The following is a 16,161-nucleotide window of genomic DNA, read 5'->3' as shown; positions in this document are numbered from 1 at the left end:
CAACGCGAAAGGTCATCTTCAGCGAATGTGTAGAAAAAGCTTTACTCACCGAGTCGCTGAAGAGTTGGCCGATCACCCGGGCTCCGACACTGATGAAGATGAAGCTGCTCAGCCCCTGGAAGAGGAGTACGGAATATATACCTGCTCCACTGAGAGTTCCCTGAGGAAAATGGAAGTGGAAATTAACGGGGTTCCAGTCTCGATGGAGATTGACACAGGGGCGAGCCAGTCATTGATGAATCAGACGGCCTTTGAGAAACTCTGGGACAGTCCCTCCGAATGACCAAACCTGTCCCCAATCCAGGCAAAGCTGCTCACCTACACAAAAGGCACCATCCCAGTCGTTGGCAGTGTCGATGTCCAGGTGTCCCATGGCGACGCGATGTACAAGCTCCCCTTGTGAATCATTGTCGGTGATGGTCCTACGCTGCTGGGAAGAAGTTGGATGAAGCAAGTCCAAATCGGTCGGAGCGACGACGGCCTTCAAGGCCCCAGCGATCGACATCATACGTGGCCCCAAACTTGGATCCATCGCAGCACCTAGAAATTCTACCGTCCAGCTCGACTGCGTGGCAACGACACAGCCTGCACAACACTGCGACGAGATGATCCAACCCGAACGACCAGATCTCACCTTCCGGGTCATGGCAGGACTCTGAGGCATAGAAGGTAGATTCCTGGCATCTGTGGCAGAACCTGAGGAGAAAAGGATCACCGCAGCCTACGTCGCGGAGAGCGAGAAGATGGTGCCCGTACCACGAAGCGAAGAACTTGGAATCAAGATGACCAGACCACAAGGGGCAGCTTTGAAGGAGCAACACGTGGTACCGAGTGGCGAACCGGATTGGGGTAAAGATTGCAAGGCCCTCTTAAAGGAGACCGGCAACACAAGACAATTAAAGGGACAGTTCAATTCTCGGCATAGTGATGCCAGTGATATTAAAGTTAAAAGTGCAGTAAATGAATGCAGGTATACAAATGTGCTGTTAAATGGTGATGCCAGAAAAACTATTGGGAAAAATGCAATGAATACTTCGAAAAGTGATGTAAGTACCAAGTTTGTACCGTTGAATAGTGATTCCAGAAATGCTAATGTGATAAATGTGACCCTGTATAGAGACACCGATACCCAATAAAGTGTTGTAAGTGCAAAATGTGAAAATGTGAATGTTGAGTCGACTAGTTACAATCGGAGACAATGTGTCATGCATGCTAAAGGTAGAATGATCAATTACACCGGGTTCTACAGGTATAATGCTAGTGCCAGAGGAAACCCCCCGTGGGAGAATCCCACGTCCAGCCTGTGCTTTTGGGACCAATGTGATGCCCCAGGAAGGGCTCACACACACCCGGTGGGAGCAGACCCACTGCAGGAACAGTGGTCAATGGGCAGCACAGCCACCACCACTGGCAACATGCCCCAGATCGGCCCTACACCCACTGGCCACCAGGGCCAGCACCGGAGGCAAGAGGCCAGTATCCTCCAGCTTTTCCGGCAGAACCTAGAATGACCAGACTTCCACCACCAATGGAGAACAAGGAGCCCACACAGCCCTGTGGCCTTGCCCACCACAAACATAGAAACATAGAAAATAGGTGCAGGAGTAGGCCATTCGACCCGTTGAGCCTGCACCACCATTCAATAAGATCATGGCTGATCATTCCTTCAGTATCCCTTTCCTGCTTTCTCTACATACCCCTTGATCCCCTTAACCGCAAGGGCCATATCTAACTCCCTCTTGAATGTATCCAGTGAATTGGCATCAACAACTCTCTGCGGCAGGGAATTCCACAGGTTAACTACTTTCTGAGTGAAGCAGTTTCTCCTCATCTCGGTCCTAAATGGTCTACTCCTTATCCTAAAACTATGTCCCCTAGTTCTGGACTTCCCAAACATCGGGAACATTCTTCCCGCATCTAACCTGTCCAGTCCCATCAGAATCTTATATGTTTCTATGAGATCCCCTCTCATCCTTCTAAACTCCAGTGAATAAAGGCCCAATTGATCCAGTCTATCCTCATATGACAGCCCAGCCATCCCTGGAATCAGTCTGGTGAACCTTCGCTGCACTTCCTCAATAGCAAGAACGTCCTTCCTCAGACGAGGAGACCAAAACTGAACACAATATTCCAGGTGAGGCTGCCGCCATTCAGATAATATTCTGCCTTCCTGTTTTTGCCCCCAAATGGATAACCTCACATTTATCCACATTATACTGCATCTGCCATGCATTTGCCCACTCACCTAACCTGTCCAAGTCACCCTCCAGCCTCTTAGCGTCCTCCTCACAGCTCACACCGCCATCCAGTTTAGTGTCATCTGCAAACTTGGAGATATTATACTCGATTCCTTCATCCAAATCGTTAATGTATATTGAAAAGAGCTGGGGTCCCAGCACTGAGCCCTGCGGCACTCCACTAGTCGCTGCCTGCCATTCTGAAAAGGACCCATTTATTCCGACTCTCTGCTTCCTGTCTGCCAACTAGTTCCCTATCCATGTCAGTATATTACCCCCAATACCATGTGCTTTGATTTTGCACAACAATCTCTTGTGTGGGACCTTATCAAAAGCCTTTTGAAAGTCCAAATATACCACATCCACTGGTTCTCCCTTGTCCACTCTGCTAGTTACATCCTCAAAAAATTCCAGAAGATTTGTCAAGCATGATTTCCATTTCATAAATCAATGCTGACTTGGTCCGATCCTGTCACTGCTTTCCAAATGGGCTGCTATTTCATCCTTCATGATTGATTCCAACATTTTCCCCACTACTGATGTCAAGCTAACCGGTCTATAATTGCCCATTTTCTCTCTCCCTCCTTTTTTAAAAAGTGGTGTTACATTAGCTACCCTCCAGTCCATAGGAACTGATCCAGAGTCGATAGACTGTTGGAAAATGATCACCAATGCATCCACTATTTCTCGGGCCACTTCCTTGAGCACTCTGGGATGCAGACTATCAGGCCCGGGGATTTATCGGCCTTCAATCCCATTAATTTCCATAACACAATTTCCCACCTAATAAGGATATCCTTCAGTTCCTCCTTCTCACTCGACCCACTGTCCCCTAGTACCTTCGGAAGGTTATTTGTATCTTCCTTCGTGAAGACAGAACCAAAGAATTGGTTCAAGTGCTCTGCCATTTCTTTGTTCTCCATTATATATTCACCTGAATCTGACTGCAAGGGACCGACATTTGTCTTTACTAATCTTTTTCTCTTCGCATATTTATCGAAGCTTTTGCAGTCAGTTTTTATATTCCCTGCAAGCTTCCTCTCGTACTCTATTTTCCCCCTCTTAATTAAACCCTTAAGCCTCCTCTGTTGAATTCTAAATTTCTCCCAGTCCTCAGGTTTGTTGCTTTTTCTAGCCAATTTATATGCCTCTTCCTTGGCTTTAACACTATCCTTAATTTCCTTTGTTAGCCATGGTTGAGCCACCTTCCCAGTTTTATTTTTACTCCAGACAGGGATGTACATTTGCTGATGTTCATCCATGTGATCGTTAAATGTTTGCCATTGCTTATCCACCGTCAACCCTTTGAGTATCATTTGCCAGTCTATTCTAGCCAATTCACGCCTCATACTGTCGAAGTTACCTTTCCTTAAGTTCAGGACCCGAGTTTCCGAATTAACTTTGTCACTCTCCATCTGAATAAAGAATTCTACCATATTATGGTCACTCTTCCCCAAGGGGCCTCGCACAACAAGATTGCTAATTAGTCCCTTCTCATTACACATCACCCAGTCTAGGATGGCCAGCTCCCTGCTTGGTTCCTCGACATATTGGTCTGGAAAACCATCCCTAATACGCTCCAGGAAATCCTCCTCCACCGCATTGCTACCAGTTAGGTTAGCCCAGTCAATGTGTAGATTAAAGTCGCCATGATTACTGCTGTACCTTTATTGCACACATCTCTTATTTCTTGTTTGATGCTGTCCCCAACCTCACTACTACTTGCTGATCTATACACCACTCCCACTAGCGTTTTCTGCCCTTTGGAATTCCGCAGCTCCACCCATACCGATTCCACATCATCCAGGCTAATGTCCTTCCTTACAATTGTATTGATTTCATCTTTAACCAGCAACGCCACCCCGCCTCCTTTTTCTTTCTGTCTATCCTTCCTAAATGCTGAATACCCTTGGATGTTGAGTTCCCAGCCTTCGTCACCCTGGAGCTATGTCTCCGTGATACCAATCACATCCTAATCTTTAACTGTTATCTGCGCAGTTAATTCATCCACCTTATTCTGAATACTCCTCGCATTGAGGCACAGAGCCTTCAGGCTTGCCTTTTTAACACACTTTGCCCCTTTAGAATTTTGTTGTCATGTGGCCCTTTTTGTTTTTTGCCTTGGGTTTCTCTGTCCTCCACTTTTACTATTCTCCTTTCTATATTTTGCTTCTGACTCCATTTTATTTCCCTCTGTCTCCCTGCATAGGTTCCCATTCCCCTGCCATATTAGTTTAACTCCTCCCCAACAGCACTAGCAAACACTCCCCCTAGGACATTGGTTCCGGGTCTTGCCCAGGTACAGACCATCCGGTTTGTACTGGTCCCACCTCCCCGAGAACCGGTTCCAATGTCCCAGGAATTTGAATCCCTCCCTTCTGCACCACTCCTCAAGCCACGTATTCATCTGAGCTATCCTGCGATTCCTACTCTGACTAGCATGTGGCACTGGTAGCAATCCTGAGATTACTACTTTTGAGGTCCTACTTTTTAATTTAACTCCTAGCCCTCTAAATTCGTCTCGGAGGACCTCATCCCATTTTTTTACCTACCACCACCTACCCATTCTACAATGTATGTACCTTACCTATTGCACTGGCTCCACCACTGAGGAATCTACCAACAGTGACACCCACATGGTCTTTGTATGAGGGGGTGGGGTAAATTGATGAGTGCAGCCACGAGTACAAGGATCACACCTGGCACCCACACAACCCTCACCACAACCTCCCACAGCCCACTATTGATCACCTCCCCATATCATGGCAATAAGGACATGGGAAAGGTTTAGGGGGGAGTGTTGTTATGTATACATGTCAATGATGTACTGTAACACTAGACCTGAATGTACCTTCACCCTGTATATACCATACCATTACACCAGAGGGTGCTGCTGCTGGAGACCTAAGGGTTACCCGTATACTGCAGGTAATCAAGTATAAATGGGAGCTCACCTTTTGGTGTCCTCACTCTAGGAGCTGCAATAAAGTTCCACAGCCTGTACAGTTCAAGTGCCATACCCCTGCCTCACAGAGTCATTAAGAGAGTGCTTGCATGTACAATAATCCTCACCTCCCTTTAGCTGGTGGGTTCCTCAAAGTCTGGGAGTCCCGCCCAGCCAGTGTAAATTTAAAATGGTGAATCGCCATGAGGCACGGAGCCTCATTATAATATTTAAATGGGAGTCCCGCCTCCTGGGAGCGGGTTGGCTGCCTGCTCTCTATCCCGCCTCCGTCAAAACTGGAAGTGGGCGGCTTGGAGGTGGGCTGGGATCGGGATTCAGTTGTTTTACTTTTTAACTTCCCACCTGACCCCAACCCACCCATTATGTGGGTTAAAATTCCCCCCAGTATCTCTGTAACCTCCTGCAGCCCTACAACCCCCTGAGATATCTGTGCTTCTCCAATTCCGGCCTCCTGTGCATCCCCCTCTCCCTCACCCCACCACTGGCAGTCGTGCCTTCAGCCATCTAGGCCCCAAGCTCTGTAATTCCCTCCCTAAACCTCGCTACCTCTCTCTCCTCCCTTAAGTCACTCCTTAAAACCTACCTCAGTGACCAAGCTTTTGGTCACCTGTCCTAATATCTCTTTATGTGGCTCAGTTTCAACCTCTGTCTGGATATTTCCTGTGAAACGCCTTGGGATGTTTTATACTTTAAGGGCGCCATATAATTGCAAGTTGTTGTTGCCGGGCTCAGCCACTCATTGGATGAACCTGCTGAGCTTTGGGGAAGCTCTCACCTAATGCAGCCTTTGGGCAGCATCTTCCCGCTCCATTGAAACAAGTTCAGAAACGCTTCCATTTTACACGTGGGCGATATTCTGTTAACATGGCCACATTTTACTGATCCAGTTTATTTTTGCCACCATGCTGCACCAGGAACTTAGAGAGAGAAGCAACAGTGAAAAGGAAAGCTACAACTACTCACATGTTCATCAGTCTCAGCTGATCAGAAACACTGTGCTCAGTTTAATCCTTTTGCTGTCCTGCAGTGACCATCATCAGGAGGAGCCCTGCGGGTGTATTTTAGATATCGCTGTACTAAAGGTGCTGCCCTGGCAGTCCCACAACACAGCACACAAACTGTGGGCTGCAGGTTTGCAAAGACACGCCATTCACCTTACAGCTTTATATATACTTCACAAAATTTTAGCATTCTAATTAAGGAAATCACAAATCCCACACATACACTGCTGTTTTTGATGTGCAAAAATAATTTCAGTCCTTTCTCACCCAATAAAAACTCTAAACTCACAGACGATTGCTGTGTAATCATTTTCTGGGATTGTCTGTAGCCAGTTTTAGACAAGCGCTGGGGACTCATCGTCACAAACAGCAGCAGCATTAGGCTCATCCGTTGCCGTGCCAATGACCTGATTCACAGCTCAGTCCATGGGACTGTCACAGGCTAAAGCCAGAACACCCTGCCCCAATGACCTGATTCACAGCTCAGTCCATGGGACTGTCACAGCCTAAAGCCAGAACACCCTGCCCCAATGATCCGATTCACAGCTCAGTCCATGGGACTGTCACAGGCTAAAGCCAGAACACCCTGCCCCAATGACCTGATTCACAGCTCAGTCCATGGGACTGTCACAGGTTAAAGCCAGAACACTCTGCCCCAATGACCTGATTCACAGCTCAGTCCATGGGACTGTCACAGGCTAAAGCCAAAACACTCTGCCCCAATGATCCGATTCACAGCTCAGTCCATGGGACTGTCACAGGCTAAAGCCAAAACACTCTGCCCCAATGACCTGATTCACAGCTCAGTCCATGGGACTGTCACAGGTTAAAGCCAGAACACTCTGCCCCAATGACCTGATTCACAGCTCAGTCCATGGGACTGTCACGAGCTAAAGCCAGAACACCCTGCCCCAATGATGTGATTCACAGCTCGGCCCATGGGACTGTCACAGGCTAAAGCCAGAACACCCTGACCCGTACCTCTGGGACACAATTCTGCACTCAACAACTGCTGCAAGTTTAAAAAGAAAGACTTGCATTTATATAGCACCGGACATCTCAAAGCACTTTACAGCCAATTAAATACTTTTGGAGTGGAGTCACTGTTGTAACGTGGGAAATGGGCAACCAATTTGCGCATAACAAGCTCCCACAAACTATAACGTGATAATGATAATGACCGGATAATCTTATTTTGTTATGTTGATTGAGAGATAAATATTGGCCAGGACATCGGGGATAACTCCTCTGCTCTTCTTCGAAATAGTGCCATGGGATCTTTTATGTCCACCTGAGATGCCAGACAGCACCTCGGTTTAACGTCTCATCAGAAAGACGGCACCTCCGACTGTGCAGCACTCCCTCAGCACTGCACTGGAGTGCCAGCCTTGATTTAATGTGCTCAAGTCCCTGGAGTGGGACTTGAACCCACAACCTTCTGACCCACTGAGCCAGAGCTGACACGAAGCTGACACTGTTTAAGACAAAACAGGAGCTTTCGCTGTTAAAGCCACAGAGCAGTGGGCCAAGTGGCCACTGAGAGATATACAGCTGCCTTCAGTCACCTCCCGAACACTCCAATGAAATATTGAAGAGAGACAAGGAATATTGTAAAATGATTCAGAAATATTCAGCATCTATAGAAATGAAGGAAATATAAATTGTACTGAAAGCAGGGTGGGGATGAAATAATTTCGCTTGGATTGTGCAGGCGATCTTTCAAGACCAAAGGCCTATTTTTGAATGGCTGTCATGGAATGGAGGATGGGCAGGTCACTCTGAAAGGCAATGGGTGCAATTTTAACCTAACCCGTCCATCCGTGCAACGCTAGTTTTACACCCCACCTGATTTTAATCTCCATTGAAGTCAAGGGTGAGTAATATTGGGTGGGTGCATAACCAGCACTGCACCCGAGCCTCTGGGTTTTTCACCAATCGTCCGTCTAAGTTACTGCGGGAGAGCGGCAGAACTCCTGTGGAAATTCCGAGATGTACCAGAGTGAGTCAATAGAAAATCTGAGATAATAAAAGATTGACAAAAGTGAGCCCTTAAAACATGATCGTCTTTTTACTCAATTTTAAACAAAGTGAAATCTGTTGATGCCCGGTTTCAGGTGTGAAGGCGGCCAGGGACCCTGAAAATTAGCTTGACCAATATCACCAAGGACATCGCTCAGGTGTCCTTGGGTGCAGATCAATGGCCCCCAGAAATGGACCTTGTCGCGCCTGTTTGTAAAAGATCCAATTTCAACCCCAAAGGTTTCTCGTTTGACGGTGTCCAACTGAACTTGTTCCTTTTTTGCCTGAACAATGAGGGTAGATTTTTCCAGTCCTCATCTGTGAAGTGTCTGCACATCAGAAAATTACAGGCGTACTGGTCACATAATTCTCTGTCTGTCGCAATCACAGGCAAGGGCATGGACAGTTCCCCTAGTCAACGCTCACTGGTATATGATTGAACGGATGCAGGCACTCTTTGGTGTATGATTGGATGGGTGCTGGCACTCTCTGGTGTATGATTGAATGGGTGCAGGCACTCCCTGGTGTATGATTGGATGGGTGCTGGCACTCGCTGGTGCATGATTGGATGGGTGCTGGCACTCTCTGGTGTATGATTGGATGGATGCTGGCACTCCCTGGTGTATGATTGAATGGGTGCAGGCACTCCCTGGTGTATGATTGGATGGGTGCATGCACTCCCTGGTGTATGATTGGATGGGTGCTGGCATTCCCTGGTGTATGACTGGATGGGTGCAGGCACTCCCTGGGGTATGATTGGATGGGTGCTGGCATTCCCTGGTGTATGACTGGATGGGTGCAGGCACTCCCTGGGGTATGATTGGATGGGTGCTGGCATTCCCTGGTGTATGATTGCATGGGTGCAGGCCATCCCTGGTGTATGATTGGATGGGTGCTGGCACTCTCTGGTGTATGATTGGATGGGTGCTGCCACACCCTGGTGTATGATTGGAAGGGTGCTGGCACTCACTGGTGTATGATTGGATGGATGCTGGCACTCGCTGGTGTATGATTGGATGGGTGCTGGCACTCCCTGGTGTATGATTGGATGGGTGTTGGCACTCCTTAGTGTATGATTGGATGGGTGCTGGCACTCCCTGGTGTATGATTGGATGGGTGCTGGCACTCATTGGTGTATGATTGGATGGGTGCTGGCACTCCCTGGTGTATGATTGGATGGTGCAGGCACTCCCTGGTGTATGTTTCGATTGATGCAGGCACTCCCTGGTGTATGATTGGATGGGTGCTGGCACTCGTTGGTGTATGATTGGATGGGTTCTGGCACTCCCTGGTGTATGATTGGATGGGTGCTGGCACTCGTTGGTGTATGATTGGATGGTGCTGACACTCATTGGTGTATGATTGGATGGGTGCTGGCACTCCCTGGTGTATGATTGGATGGGTGCAGCCACTCCCTGGTGTATGATTGGATGGGTGCTGGCATTCCCTGGCGTATGATTGGATGGGTGCAGGCACTCCCTGGTGATCGCTATTTGTATGTGTTTAGCAGTGAGTGTCAGCAGCCTCTCCTCCTGTATGGGATATGAGAGGAGGGGCTGAGCGCAGTGGGGACAATACAGCCTCTTGTTTTATTGATCAGTGTGCATTAATTCAAAGCCTAAATGGACTGAAGTGGTAAAATTCCCAAATTTGCACTTGTATATAATGTTTGATTTTAGAGTTTTTGTTCATAAAAGTTGTTGAGTTTGAGTGTAGTGATTTAAATAAAATGATTATTTAACATGTTTAATGTTCTTAAAATAACTACTGGCTGAGCTGACAGCTTGGTCGGATGGTCAAGGGTGTTGCTGGAGGGCCCCAAGGGATAATTAACATCGAGAGACTCTCATTAAATACAAGCTAATGGAAAAGGATCATTAATATTTGCAAATGTTCTCCAGTCTCTATCCCCCAAATAAACCGTGTGCTGGCCAGTGGTGACAGTGTGTTTTTGAGCCTGAAAATTGCTGAAGGTTTGTGACAATTACTGCAGCTACGGATTACATTTTGGAGTGGTTTTCTGGCATTGAGTCAAGTGCCATTTCAATTAGCCTGTGGGAGTGGGAGACAACCCAGCCCACCCGGCAGAAACCAGGCGGGAAGACAGTTAAACATGCTGCTGGCACCTACTCTCTGAGCACCCACTCTCTTCCCATTGTAACCTGTTCCTCTGAGCAGCTGGGAAAGGCACCCACCAAAATACTAGCCGGCAAGTCTCCTCACTGGGCACTGGAGTTACTTTGTTTTGGGAACATTCATTCTAACCTTGTCTACAACAATATGTACAACATTCATCCTCAAACATTAGGAGTGCTTTACATCTGGTGATCATTTTATAAATAATGTTGGCTTTGGTCGACTTCAGTTCTCTTGCGTTCTCCATAGTGAGATACAATGGGGGTTATTGTCAGGAAAAGGTGAAAACAGGTGCTTAGTGGGTGTTGTGCGAATAAGATATGCCTGTGTAGAAGTCTGGTGTGAGCCTGCAATTTTAGGGCTAAATGGTGATTACTATAATTTAAGCACTAAAATGGGCACCTACAGGTTTAGCGCTCACGCGCTGATTAGGAGCAATTTTGTGGAGTGGTATATGTAGCCTCCACACACCCACTGAAGGTGTGGAGTGCACTGGCTGGCACACAGTGGGACATTTCAGGATGGCTCAGGAATCGAGGGAGAGGGTGCGCAGGTTCTCGGTGCAACATCGGAGGTCCTGCTGGAGGAGGTTCGGAGGAGAAGGGATGTCCTGTACCCACAGGGAGGGAGGACACCACCTCGCCCTCCTGTCCCTCGCTCCTGCAGCAACTGGTGCTGCTCTGCCTGGCCTCATGTCCTCCTCCGATTCCTCGTCCAGGCCAAGGGGGACCTCTAGCAAGATCCCCATTACCAAGCACTCACTCCCTCCTGGTGACTTCAATAATGTCTCCAATAAGGTAGAGTAGCACAGCACTCACTCTCTAGGTGAAGCTCTCAGAGAATTTGTGGGGAAATATTGATCGAGTGTTGATGAAGTCTTGACAAAATGTCACAGAAAGTCTCCCGATGTGTCTCAAAGTCCTCTTCAAATGCAGTGTATTCAGTCCACCTCCAGCAGCAAGTGAACAGTGAACGCCGAACATGGCTTTAAGTTGCGCTGGAAATCCTCGGCTACAACTCTTTTAGGAGACAAAAACAAACATTAGTTCAAGTGCCCTCGATCTGGGGAACACTCCAGACACTTTTCAACTGCCCTTTACTTTCAAAAAAAATTTTTTTTTTTTGATTTTTGTGTGGGTTTTTTTGTGGTTTTTTTGGGGGGCTTTAAAATCATACATTTTACAAGTGCCCCCTATAAAAGGGGAGGGGGACACTAAAACCGTCAATTAAAACAAATTAAACTTTAAAACATATAAAATCAAATTAAAATTTGGTTGCCGGAGGTAACGAAGCACTCCAGTCCCTCGGGCGCCCACCTCTCACGGATGGCCGCGAGCATACCTCGTCCTTGCTGCTGGAGGTGGACTGAATACACTGCATTTGAAGAGGACTTTGAGACACATCGGGAGATTTTCTGTGACATTTTGTCAAGACTTCATCAACACTCGATCAATATTTCCCCACAAATTCTCTGAGGGCTTCACCTAGCGAGTGAGTGCTGTGCTACTCTACCTTATTGGAGACATTATAGGAGTCACCAGGAAGGAGGGAGTGCTTGGTGATGGGGATCTTGCTAGAGGTCCCCCTTGGTCTGGACGAGGAACAACTTCTTTACTCTTGTTCAGCTGGTCGCTGTGAGGAGAGCTCATTAATTGCAGCACTAGCCAGCAAACTGGTGAGCAGCCTCTTCAATGAGCACGAGCAGGGAATTTAATTGTCAATCAGAGCGTTAACAATCCTCAGGACCGCTGTTTCTAGCAAGCGCTTCAAACCTTTTACAAAGATGGCGTCCTGCGCTCGAGGCGGGCTGACCCGGCATTACAGCTCAAGGTCCAGCTTGGCCCCCTCGGAGGCACTTTACCCCTAAAGTATACGAAGAAACGCCCCTTAATTCTGTGCTATACCACTCCTATTCACACTTCCTGCGTGACTTTCTCCAACGCTGGTCGTTTTGTCAGCATTCCTTAACACTCAGGGTACATGTAAATCATTGAAACATTTGTATATTCTCTGCCTCGGTTTGCCTTCTGATGATTCCAAAAGTCCACAAGATGTTCATTTATTTTTCTGGTTTTGTGGGTTGTTTGAATTCCTCCTCTATTTAGTCCTTTAGAACATTAATTGTTTCTAATTACCAGGCTAAGAGCTTTCCTGGTTCACCGCCGAGCTTGCCTTATTAAGATGAGTTGGGACTCTGTCCACTTCACACTAATTGTGTTTCATTGGTACTTGGTGGATGCGTTTTTATTCATAAAAGCTGCAGTGAGTGGTTTACCTGTGTGATATATTCACAGAGCACAGCACACACAGCTCCTAACATGGCAGGCAGCTCTGTCGGAAGCCTATGGAACAGCCTGGTTCTGTTTATTATTAACTCTGCAGTTGCAGTACACAATATGTCCACATCCACAGTGTGGAGCTACAAAAGCAGAATCCCTGCCAAAACAGAAGAAGACCGATTCGGCAAAGACTGAAGCTGCAGTAGCAAAATCACCAGGAGCAGCCAAAAAGTCCAAGCCCCAGCACCAAAAGGTTAAGTGCTCCACTCCGGAGAAGGGCATTTTCGTCTCCGCAAAGCAGAAAGGCAGTGAAAAAGAAACGTCTGTTTCTGAAGCTGGAGGTTCCAAAGGAGCAAAGGGTGCTGGGATCAAATCAGAAAGTGGCGCCTCAACAGAGAAAGCTGAACAGAATAAGAATGAGAAAAATGGAGCAGAGACAGTCCAACCATCCGACATCAACAGGAGTGCAACAGAAAGTGGTACCAAGGCAGAAAATGAACTAACAGATAGTAACAAGTGGAAACCTTTAAAAGTATTGCCGAGTGCACCAACAGCTAGCCCCGTAGTTAATACGGAAGTTAAAGTAGAGGCTGCCGAATCTGATAACAAACTCCAGGGACTGAAAATAGAAATTAAAAGCAAAAATAAAGTCAAACCGGGCTCTCTCTTTGACGAAGTTCGGCGGACAGCGCGGTTGAACCAAAGGTAGAGAAACCAAGAAACCTCGAGTGAAGAAGACTCGCTATCGAGAGATAGCAATAGCAGGTCTCGCAGTTGCAGTACCTCGTGTAGCCATTACAGATCTAGTTCAAGAGTCAGAACACATTCCCGAACAAGATCTCGGTCAAGCAGTAGATCGAGGAGTCGGTCAAGAAGTTACAGCTCTGCTCACAGATTGAAGTCAGAGTCACATCAGTGGAGTAACAGGTCTGCTTCGCCATGGTCACGGTCCTGGTCACATGATGGATATTACTCAGATCGCAGCAGGCGGAAATCTAGCCGCTATAAGAGACCTAAAAAGGAGAGGAGGAAAATCAAAGCTAAGAAGAAAATCTAAGAAGCCGAAGCATTCCAGAAGGCATAAAGTCCACAAACATAAACAAAGGAGATCTCTGTACCTCCAGAATCTGCGTGCTCATCAAGCTTTAAGATAAAGTCTTCCCTTGAGCATAAAAATAAATCTCCATTGTCAGCTTCTTCAAGACACTCATCAAAAAAATTATGGTCAGGATCTTCTAGTCATCAATCTTCTTCAGCCAGTATGGCTGCTCAGTCCTATTCAAGATCAAAATCAAGGTCTCGATCCAAAGAAAGATCCAAGTCCCGATCCAGGTTTTGCTCCAGATCCAGGTCTCGGTCTAGGACTAGGTCCGGATCTAGATCCAGCTCCCGGTCCAGGTCTAGGTCCGATCTAGATCCAGCTCCCGGTCCAGGTCTAGGTCTAGGTCCAGGTGTAGTTCAAGCTCTATCATTGAGAAGTAGATCCACATCTAGATCTAGTTCCAAATCCAAGCATGGAAGGAGAAGTATCAGAACTCACTTTGAAAATCTAAACCAAAAGAAACTTGATACTTCTCGGGTAGCTGCAAAGGAAAATGAAAAAATTGTAACACTCACTGCTGCAGTTGAACTTGTTCCTGCAGTTCCTTCAAGTGAGAGTCCTCCACCTTCAAGGTGGAGACCAGGCCAGAAGCCTTGGAAGCCGCCTTATGTTCGGGTCCAGGAAGCCAGGCAAAACTAAGTGAAACAACACCTACATTGAGCAGTAGAGATTCAAAATGTTCTAGGGAGGATGACTTGTCTCTATCTTTACAAAAACACCACTGAAATTCAGATACTAGAAGACATTACAACTCTGACCATGAAAATGATCGAAGTTCAACCGCAGGCTATCAGAAGAGTTCAAGGAGCAGAGGGTTTAGTTCCAGGTCAAGGAGTCGGTCCTATTCCAGGGCAAGGAGTCGGTCTCGTTCAAGGTCATCGTCGCCAACTAAATCCCCCTACCATGAATCATCCTACTCCAAATCATCCAGTCATTCATATGAATCTGAGGAAGTGTGTGTAGCTAGTATTGAAGAGAAGTACAGAAACATTCGAAAGAAGAATTCTGTTTCTAATAAACAGGATAAAGATCAGCAAGCAATCTCTACCAGCAACCATGCAAACAAAGAATGTGACACTAGAAAGAAACATGAAAGCATGGAGCACAGTGTGTCGTCTTCACACTGTTCCAGCGAGAGTGACTCCGATGAGTACAAGATGGAAAAGGAAAAAACAGAATCAAAGAAAAACGATGCTTCAAACTCTCAGTCAGAATCTCCCAAAAAAAGCCACAGTAACAAAGAAACTGAAGGAAAATGTGACCGTTCCAGCAAAGGAAATCCTCCTCAGGGACTTACAGTAAAGACGAGGAAACTACAAAGAAAGTTCACAAGAAAGCAAGGTTGAAATCTGAGATCAAGTCTGAAACGGAACAGAGTAAAAGCAGTAAAGAGCAGTCTGGGTCCACCTCTGAAGAGGGAGAAGTAGTACAGAAATTTGATGTCGGTGAGACTGAAGGGAAGACAACGAGTAGAGGAGCTAACTCGAGATCTGAGGTGTGCAGCGCCAAGTCTTCTGCATCGCCTGGCTCAGGAGCAGGTGGCAGACAACCGTCGGCCAGAAGGTCCTCGGGTTCCAGCAGTTCTTCAGGTTCAGCAAGTGAGAATGAGAAGAGGTGAAAGAAGAAATGTGATATATTCACAGAGCACAGCACACACAGCTCCTAACATGGCAGGCAGCTCTGTCGGAAGCCCCCAGAACAGCCTGGTTCTGTGTATTATTAACTCTGCAGTTGCAGTACACAATACGTCCACAACCACAGTGTGGAGCTATAAACATTACAAGTTCACAGACATTACAACCTGCATATTCCCTGGGCTAGTTTCCGTGCTCTGTATCCAATAGTTTCCTTGCTTGTGGGCATTGTCAAGGCAAATAAATAATTCTCCTAAAGTCCCTTCCGTACTGCGGCAGGCAAATCAACGGACCCAGCATCACTGTGAAAATAAGATTTAGGCCGCAGATTCCCTCAGAGATGCTCCCACTCCATCACTGTAACTTCGGCGGTAGTGAGGGAAATCCTGATTACATGCGAAAAAAAGGGATTGAGCTGCACTTCCCGCACAGTTAGGGCAGCAAAGCAGGAGCAATTCTGAGGGAATCCTGTGACTAAATTACTTACAATCACATGTAAGTGAACTATTTGAGCCTTCATTATTTGGTTCATGTCATTAAGCCCACGTTGGTGCATTTTCAGAAATATTCCAGTTTCGGAGCTTTTTGTAACGCCAACTAAATGTTGTGCTGTCTGGTTGTAATCATTGTGATGTTCCGCAAAGCAACAATTTGTCTTTAGAAACATACAAAGATAGAAAATAGGTGCAGGAGTAGGCCATTCGGCCTTTCGAGCCTGCATCGCCATTCAATGAGTTCATGCAACTTCAGTACCCCATTCCTGCTTTCTCGCTATACCCCTTGATTCC

At 46.8% G+C, this 16,161-nt stretch overlaps 1 pseudogene; it reads left to right on the top strand.

The window, feature by feature from the left end:
- The first annotated feature begins 743 nt into the window (after positions 1-743).
- LOC139275594 (NK-tumor recognition protein-like) lies at positions 744-15,405 on the top strand (annotated as a pseudogene).
- The last annotated feature ends 756 nt before the right edge of the window (positions 15,406-16,161 follow it).

The sequence above is a fragment of the Pristiophorus japonicus genome, chromosome 11 (assembly GCF_044704955.1).
Source record: "Pristiophorus japonicus isolate sPriJap1 chromosome 11, sPriJap1.hap1, whole genome shotgun sequence".
NCBI classification, from domain to species: domain Eukaryota; kingdom Metazoa; phylum Chordata; class Chondrichthyes; family Pristiophoridae; genus Pristiophorus; species Pristiophorus japonicus.
The sequence above is the reverse complement of the archived record's forward strand: the minus strand, read 5'-3'. Positions and strand labels throughout refer to the sequence as shown.